Below are 8,662 nucleotides of genomic sequence, written 5' to 3'. Positions count from 1 at the left end.
TCCCGCTCTTTTGGTGTTAAACCTCCCTGGATTTTGAAAGACTGCTCTTTTGACATCTCACTGTCTATGCACAAGAAAGAAGATACTCCAAATTACGTCTTCAGGAATCTAATAGCTGAAAAAACCCAAGTATTGGACAGTACTGGTTGGAATCTTTTGTACACAGACGGCTCAAAATCTCCTGGTCTGACTCCTGCTTGTGCGGTGGTAGATGCTACAGGACGGGTTCTTCTCAACCACATATTTCACGAAAGTACTTCAACTTTCACAACGGAAGCCAGAGCTATCCTTCACGCTGCCAACCTTGCCCATAAAAACAAACTCAAAACCGCTATTGTTACCGACAATTTGTCTGTATTACAAGCTGTTCGGAATCCTTCGACTTCGAGATGGAGCACCATCAACAAATTAAGGAATATAATTACTACACCCGACGGAAAAATTAAAATGTTATGGGTACCAAGTCACATCGGTTTACTGGGAAATGAGCAGGCTGATCGAGCGGCAAAGTATGCTGCTTCTGCTCCTCTAATTATGGATGATGTCATGAAAAAGTTGGATCTTCAAAGATACATTGGAAGAAAAGTTAAAGAGAAAATTGCAGAAGGAAATTTACAATACCATCATCAACACTACTCTTGCATTAACCCTCAATTAACTCCACCTTTATATCCAACAAACGTTGAGAAAACCAAGATCCAAACATTTTCGAGAATTCGCCTTGGTCATACAATTGCAACTCACCAATGGATCCTGAAGAAGTCTTCTCCCCCAATCTGCTGTTGTGGACAAACTCTTACTATAAAGCACATTCTCTGCGATTGCCTCAACTTTTCCTCGGCTAGAAGTATTGCATTTGGAACGATTAACCCTTTGAACATTCTACAATCAGCTTCAGAACAGAATATCAATTCAATATATTACTTTTTTAATACTACTAAATTCACTATCTAATATCCATTTATTTAAATTACAACCGATAGCCTGTGTTGCTAGTGCTCAATGTCTTTTTTTTAGTCTAAGAATTCATTCAATTAGTCTAAAATTAAAATAATAATAATAGTAATAATAAATTCAGGGCATTGATTGTATATGATGGTAGCTAGGTTTGATTGTTAAATTTCGGCGTTTATAGCTATATATATGCACAAGAGGTTCGAGAAAGGGCTATGCGAAAATTGTCAAAAACCGACGTAAGCAACATTTGTCCAGATTTGCGTTAGGATTGCTTCTTTTGAGTGAGGATTGTTGCATTTAAAAAGCAACTGTAAATTGAAAATAAAATTGATAACTTAGGAACTGACCCAAAATAAAAATTTAAATTGGTGAAATTTGTTTACCTTTTACTCGAGTTGTCTAATTAATACACTTCATTCGCCAAACCTTATAATCAATTGTGTATTATCATTCTTCCCACACATCGTCATATACTCTCGCCATCATTGATAAAGTGCAATGGAACATCAAATAAAAAGTCATTTATCTACTGGATATAGTAAAAAGGAAAACCCGTGCTTGCATGAATAGCACCTGTCAGGGCGTAACTAATGACCAATAGCTTTTGGTCTCAATCTCGTTGAGAGCGTTTAATGAATGCTCTCTTGCCTACTAAAACAGATCGATTTACCCTTTCGCTCGCATTAGCTTGCGGCAAGCAGTAAAGTTATAATGAGCGCCACAATTCTCTAGAAAGTACTTGAAAATGGATGACTTGAATTGAACATCGTTATACGTCATAATTGAGTAAGGTTTGAGAAAGTGAAATTTGGACAAACAAACGAGAACAATAATAGCACCAATATGGCCAGAAGATGATCTAGGATAAGAATCTACTAAATCGTGATATAGCTTTGAAAAGGCCGAACAGAAAATGTTGGCTGGCACATAGGTGGTCTTAGAATTTGGTGCTTTCGTCTGCTTACAGACATCATAGGATGAAACATACTCTGAAATTTGCTTAACCATAAGTCTTTTTAAAGATCTGACGGAACCCATAATTTCCACAAATTTTGTTCCTGTAGTACATCTTGTCCAGCGCGTTAATTCAGTTAAAAATAAACATCTTCTCCACTTTCAATCTTTTGAGTTGATACAGCACCTACTCCAAACTGGCTCGCATCACATTGTATAGAAAATGGACGAGTCAAATCTGAATTATGTAATCTCTCTTCCATGTTTTTCATTAGTAACATTCATCGATGCAAGATTCATGTTGGTGGGAGACTTGAATATTCAACTCTCGATTTTTATAATCAACCTAATATTAAAAGCTCTTTCGGTTAAGAAAACTAGTATTTAACTGAAGAATTTGAAATTGTCGAATATTCCACGGAAAGATACGAAATGCGTTTAACTCGCAGCTGGAAAACGCTTCTACAAGAATCAGCACCTCTACAAACCGGGCCATTCATCTTTTTCTCACAACTTTACAGTGCATTTATTTGTTACATGTACACTTCATTCCTTGTCCTTATCATTTTTTTTTATACGATCCTAATATCGTTACATCTTCACACAATAATGAAAGAGATACATAACACGGTGGCAGACGTGTAAAAGAAGTGTAATAAAGTCATTAATAAAATAGTGAAATTAACTCGAATTAACCATTAATGTCGTCTAAAATCGTTTGCCAAAATTTTCATGGTTACATATTGTTGCGAAAATCCCAAATCGAGTTCATTCCGGCTAATTGATTTTCCCAAATAATACATTCCCAAGAGAGGGAAAAATCAAATGCATATTCGCGGCGCGTTATGCAGCTGCCGGTCTATGCAAACAAGTAGCGGAAAAGCAGGTTAACGGATTAAAAACGAAGCCATGAACTTAGGTAATTGTAATATGCTTGTAAAAGTGCACATAAATAGACCATTTGCGGAAGGCAGAGTCAGTCGGACAAGGGCAATTGAGTCGAAAAAGAATATTAGAGTTGAGAAGTCGAGAGTACTGCCAACGAAAAACAATATCCACGATCTAGTGGTACGAGTCCTATCTTAGAACAGCGAATTTCATAATAATATAGTTCTTTAAATGAAACTTCGAATGAGTTTCCAAGCTTAATATATATACCTACAAAAATTCATGTGGTGTCGCTTAAATTTAAGGCAGAACAATTTAGTAGCCGTATAGAAATTGTGAAAACTATGATTTAAAATTTTCATGCGGACATCCTATTTAAAAGAAGCCAGTGAAACTTGCGTTGTTGCTTCATCACATGGGCTCTGACTCTTTGAACATTCTCTGTGCCTTCAATAAAGAGATTCACACAATAAAATATAAGAGCTACATAGTGATTAGAACCTAAAATGAGCTAATATGACAAATATGAGTCATACGACAAATATATCACAAGTTTAAAAGATTTGAGAGTAGTGTATGAATTTGCTGAATTAAAATCGAAGCTTTTTGTTGGTTATCTTAGCTCCTATAAAAGAAAGATTGCTAAGAGGTACACTACCTTTGAAAAAGTACCTAAATATTGCCAGACATACTATTTCGCCAAAAGAAGACACTTAACAACTTGAAACTGGTCCCTCAGCAATTAGTGAAATCAATGCGCTGATAACATATTAGAACAAACCGAAAAAATATCCAATTATTTATGTACATCGGTGTAACTAAATTCACCAGATTTCTTGCTTCTTCTTCAAGTGTTTTAAACAGGTCATTCAACAAGACAAGCAAAGTGACAAAGAGAATTTACTTTTTGACAGTACTTTTGAGATTGATTCGTTAACACCATTGTGTAACGTATGTATCTTTCAACATCTGCACTGACTGTAAACACAGGAGGGACAACAAAAGTAGAAGACGGTAAATTTGATTTGAGCATGAAAGTATGCCTTTATAACGACGCTAAGGCGGTTATATTTTAGGTGAATGCAGCTTAACATTCCATTTTATTATATATTTTATGTTATAAAATTAGTTACATATGCAACCCTGTAAAAAGTAGGGTTGGTAATTTCAAAGACGAAAAAAGATGACGCATAGAATAATTAGCAGATATGGTGGATTAACATGTTTGGGAAAAAGAGTAAAATAGGAGGGAGAAGAGGAGAGTTTTTTTTTTGTTTTGAAAGTAAAAGTTAAACGTGTACAGAGAGTATTTGATATTGTGTTTATGTCGAAAAATATGTTTGAAGAGTTAAAGAAAATATGTTAAATTTAAAAAAAAGGATGAATTATGCCACAAAAATTCAAAATTATGTATGTATTGGTTGATAATGATGGTGAATCAGTACTAGCATAACCTCCGGCAATGACTCTGCTTTTGGTCACAAATTTGCGCAGATCCATCATCGTATCAAGAAAATGTTACTGCTGGCACACATTCTCATCCACTGTTAGTATTAAATGCTAACGATGGCAAAGAAATTTCCAGATTAACACTAAAGGATAGAATCGAGGGTTGTGTGCCGTTGATAATGAATCAATTGACAGTGATTGGTTTTTATGATAGTAGTGCCCTCGATTTTCAACAAAGTGAACTGTTGTTGCAATTTTCTTTTTAAGTTTAATCCGAGGCAAAACGACTAACCATTAAACTACAGCAAAGGCCAAAATACCAAAAGTCCATTTTTTTGTTTTGTAAACAAACTTCAAATCCCAGCCATAATACGCACACCTATCAGTTGAAGTATGACTCGAAGCAGAAGGTTTTCTATTTACTAAATATATGTGTATAACGTTTTACTGTAACAAAAATATTTAAAAAAAAATGAATTGGAGATTTTTTTAAGGAGAAAATAGTTTAGGGGTCTTCGCACCCAACTCCGGGGCCTCCGATTGAAATTCATGAGCCGATGGAAACCGTAGGTAGAGCAGGGTAAGGAGTGGCCAAGATCGTAACATCTGCACGTTCATTAAGTAGGGTTCGTCCGTCCTTTTTTTCTTATAATGGTAAAGCCCATGTATTTCTTTTAGTTGTAATCGTCTGTGAAGTGTCCGTGAAACAAAAATTTGGAACACAGTTTTTATAGATTTCATTTGATTATAGGTGTAAGCGTATATGTACTCACCTCGCCCGTCATGATCTAACAAAACAAACTTATTTTAAATTCATTACAATAATTTCATAAAAGAAAGTGTACAAAAATGTACAAAAATTTGAATAAATAACTGAAAACGATGTTAAATATTCTATTCACAAAGATATACTAAAAAAATTTTTTTATGCTATGCAAACAGTTAATAGTAATTAAAGGATTTACTAATCCAATTTGTGTAATAGAATAACGCCTGACGTGATCGTCGGAAGCGCTTTCGTCGATTACAAATTGCAAAAATTATATACCAAGTAATTAATAAATTCACAATTTAACTTATAACATTTACACGTGCGATGAACTTGTTTTTATTTACATGTATTACCATGGAACTGGTGATATAAAAGTTGCCAAAAAAACGCATAATGCTTGAGAAGGTCAGTAGCTTCACCTCAGTATGGCCATATCTGAGTCAAATTAGTTCAAACCAGCTTTCTCCCTTTTCCTTTTAGCACAGACATTTCTTTTTGCTGCTGCGTAACAACTGTAAGTTATACATTGCATGCGCAATGCCGAGATTTATTTTATGCCAATCACCTAGGATAAACGTAAGAAGCAGCATGTATTCAAGGGCGTGTGTAAAGCAAGAACGTTGTGAATTCCGGTGGTCTTAGCTCATTATCACACTGGTAGGTACCCACTGCGACCATCACACAAGGCGGTTGAGGCGGCTATCATGTGGATTCCATGAGAGTCTGCTGCGTGGCTCAGCAGTTGAGAACGTAGTGTAACCCGGCGGTTTTTGGCTGTTGAAGAACTATTAACAGAACAAGATAGTGCGTTAGAAGATGGGTGGTGGTTGCAGTGGAATCGACTTGGGCGATTACCATGCGTATTTCATGGAAATGTACTTTAACTGACCGGTGCTTGTGGTTCAACAACTGGGAAGAATTAATGAAGTGATTAAATTCCGGGCCCATTTTGGCACGATATGGTGTAAATAAATACTCAATACTAGAGCAAGACAGGCAAAATAGAGTTGTTGAAGAGAGCAAAAATATATGCCGGAGCATATACAATGCTTTTAGAAAACAATAACAAACCCTTTTAATCAGATATAAGCAAGAGAAATGAAGAAATAAGAAAACAATGTAAAAGCGCAGCGAAAGATAAACGATGTTCTAAATTACAATTCCAAACAAAATTTATTGATAGATTTGAAAATCAATGGTAGGCAAATTATTTGCAAAAGACTTAACACCACGCTGAAGCACCAGCAGGATATGGCCGCGAATGTAAAACAAGCTGAATTTGGTAAAATAAACAAGATGAAGAATACATACGAGAGCATCCGGTGATGACTACGAAAATAAACAGAATGATATCAAGATTTCAAAACAGAGTGACGGATATACATCAGAGATATAATTGTTAGGTATAATAAGCTTGCGTTATATATTTTGTACTGTTTTTCTGAAATTCTTTTATCATACTGTACTGTTACATAGGTAACATAAAGAGTAAAAAAAAATTATAAATAAAAATATATGATGATGCAAATGCGTTACAAGGTTACCATTACTTCGCACACAAGATTGGAATTACCAATTACTAACCCTTTGCATTCGGCTGTCCCCTCTGAGGATGTCCCATCGTAAGTCTAGCATATCACTGCGTTGTCCCCTCTGAGGGGACATGATAGTTTTTTATCGATTAAGGACAATGAAATTATTCACCGCAAGTGAATCTACCGATTCTCCTTCAATAATCGAGTTTGACATACATCATCAAACACCCGGACCACAAATACGAAGCAATAGAAAAGAACCCATAAATTACTTTACTTCATATTTTACAAATGAATTAATAGACAATATAATAAAAGAGACGAACACTTATGCCAACGAAAAAATAAGGAACAAACAAACAAATTGTCACAAATTATCACATAAATCAACTTGGTACATGTGGCAGGATGTTACCAAGCAAGAATTTTTAGCTTTTATTGCCGTTACACATGGGATAGATCCACCTACCAAATCTCCAAGAATATTGGTCTACTGATTCCACTAGTAATATTCCTTTTGTTTCCGAAACTTTCAGTAGGGACAGATTTCTACAAATCTTCTGGATGCTCCTTTTGAAGAAAGATACACGAAGCGATAACACAATCAAAACTCGTATTCAAAAGGCCAGCAATTATTTAGAATATATAGATTCTAAATGTAGTGAATATTTCATACCATACAAAGCAATTTCTTTCGACAAAACCGTGCTAAAATTCAAAGTCAGAATATCATTTATAACATATAATCCAAATAAGCCGACCAAATAGGGTATGCGCACTAGGTATATGCACTAGCCGTTGCAAAAATTGGATATTTTTTTTCAATTCTTCCTTATTTTGGCAGCATCACATCCGATAGCATTTCCCGGCCAGATCTCCCTGTAAGCACGAGAATTCCATTGCGTTTATATAAAAAGTTGATAGACAAGGTTCCTGATGCGGAGGGATATCACATGTACACTGATAGATGTTATACCAATATTCCTTTAGCAGAACAATTGCTAAAAATGAAATGCAATTTTACCGGCACAGTAAAAGTAAATCGAAAGGGCATACCCATGGCAATTCGTAAACCAAAATTTTCGTCAAAAAAACAGTGACATACAGAAAAAATAATATTACTCTTCCTGTGTGGAAGGATAAAAGAACTGTCACAATGCTAAGTATTTTTATAACAACACAGGAATCAACCCTCAGAACGTTACGTGGTGGAAATATTATATCTATTGATAAGCCTCAAATGGTTCTCGATTATACCGCAAATATGGGCGGTGTCGATCCTGCGGATGAATACGCCTCTACGTAGTGTTTGCTGCGGAAATCTTTAAAATGGTGGATAATATTATCATTTTCGGGATTGGAAATGTGCGTTATAAATTCCTTCATACTTTACCGAATCTCAGAAGAAGGAAAACAACAAAAACCAATCACACACCACGAGTTTGTAAAAGGTCTTGTAAAGCAGTTGAGAGGTGATTTTCGAGAATCTCGATCACGTCCATCTACATCGTTGTCAGACAATAGACCGAATAATAAGTTCCATTTTCCAAATGTGGGAGAAAGAAAACGGGATTGTTTTGTCTGTTCTGACAGAAAAACACCAGGCGGAAGACGGCAAACAAAATTTTATTGTGAAGCATGTACAAATTACTCAGCTATGCATGTTAGGAATTACTTTACTATACTGTAGAAAATTATAAAAAATTAATTTTGATATTGTTTTGTAGATATATGTTTTTCAATGTCCACAAATTCATAAAAAACAAATTTCATTACAATTCCTTACTTGGTTCTAAAATTATACTGTATAATATCACGTTTCCAGGATGTACGTTTTCGTTAAAAAGTGGCGTCGAGTTTCTGGTAGGTAACGTCCGAAACGGTGCCGAGTGCAAAGAGCTAACATACTCCATTTTAACCTAAGTGCATTTGCAAAAGAAGTCTAACAAATTCAAGATCCAACTTAATAGCAAACTCAAAGGTTCACAAGTCCTTTCATGCTTCCAAAACCTTGGTAAATATATTGGCAAAATTTTGTTCTGAAGGTACATAATACACATTCACATTGAGCCCTCACTGTATCTGGTCCTAACCTAGCAGCATTTAA

The 8,662-nt window shown here is 35.3% G+C and overlaps 1 long non-coding RNA gene across 2 annotated transcripts; it reads left to right on the top strand.

The window, feature by feature from the left end:
- The first annotated feature begins 4,216 nt into the window (after positions 1-4,216).
- LOC119643711 lies at positions 4,217-6,497 on the top strand. Of its 2 annotated transcripts, XR_005248387.1 has the most exons (4): positions 4,217-4,345; positions 5,000-5,425; positions 5,501-5,534; positions 5,590-6,497. It is a non-coding gene; the product is annotated as an uncharacterized LOC119643711 (long non-coding RNA). The 2 variants fall into 2 exon arrangements; XR_005248386.1 differs by having other exon boundaries at positions 4,217-5,425.
- The last annotated feature ends 2,165 nt before the right edge of the window (positions 6,498-8,662 follow it).

This window comes from Glossina fuscipes, unplaced genomic scaffold (assembly GCF_014805625.2).
Source record: "Glossina fuscipes isolate IAEA_lab_2018 unplaced genomic scaffold, Yale_Gfus_2 61541, whole genome shotgun sequence".
NCBI classification, from domain to species: Eukaryota; Metazoa; Arthropoda; class Insecta; order Diptera; family Glossinidae; genus Glossina; species Glossina fuscipes.
This window is presented reverse-complemented; position numbering and strand designations above follow the sequence as displayed.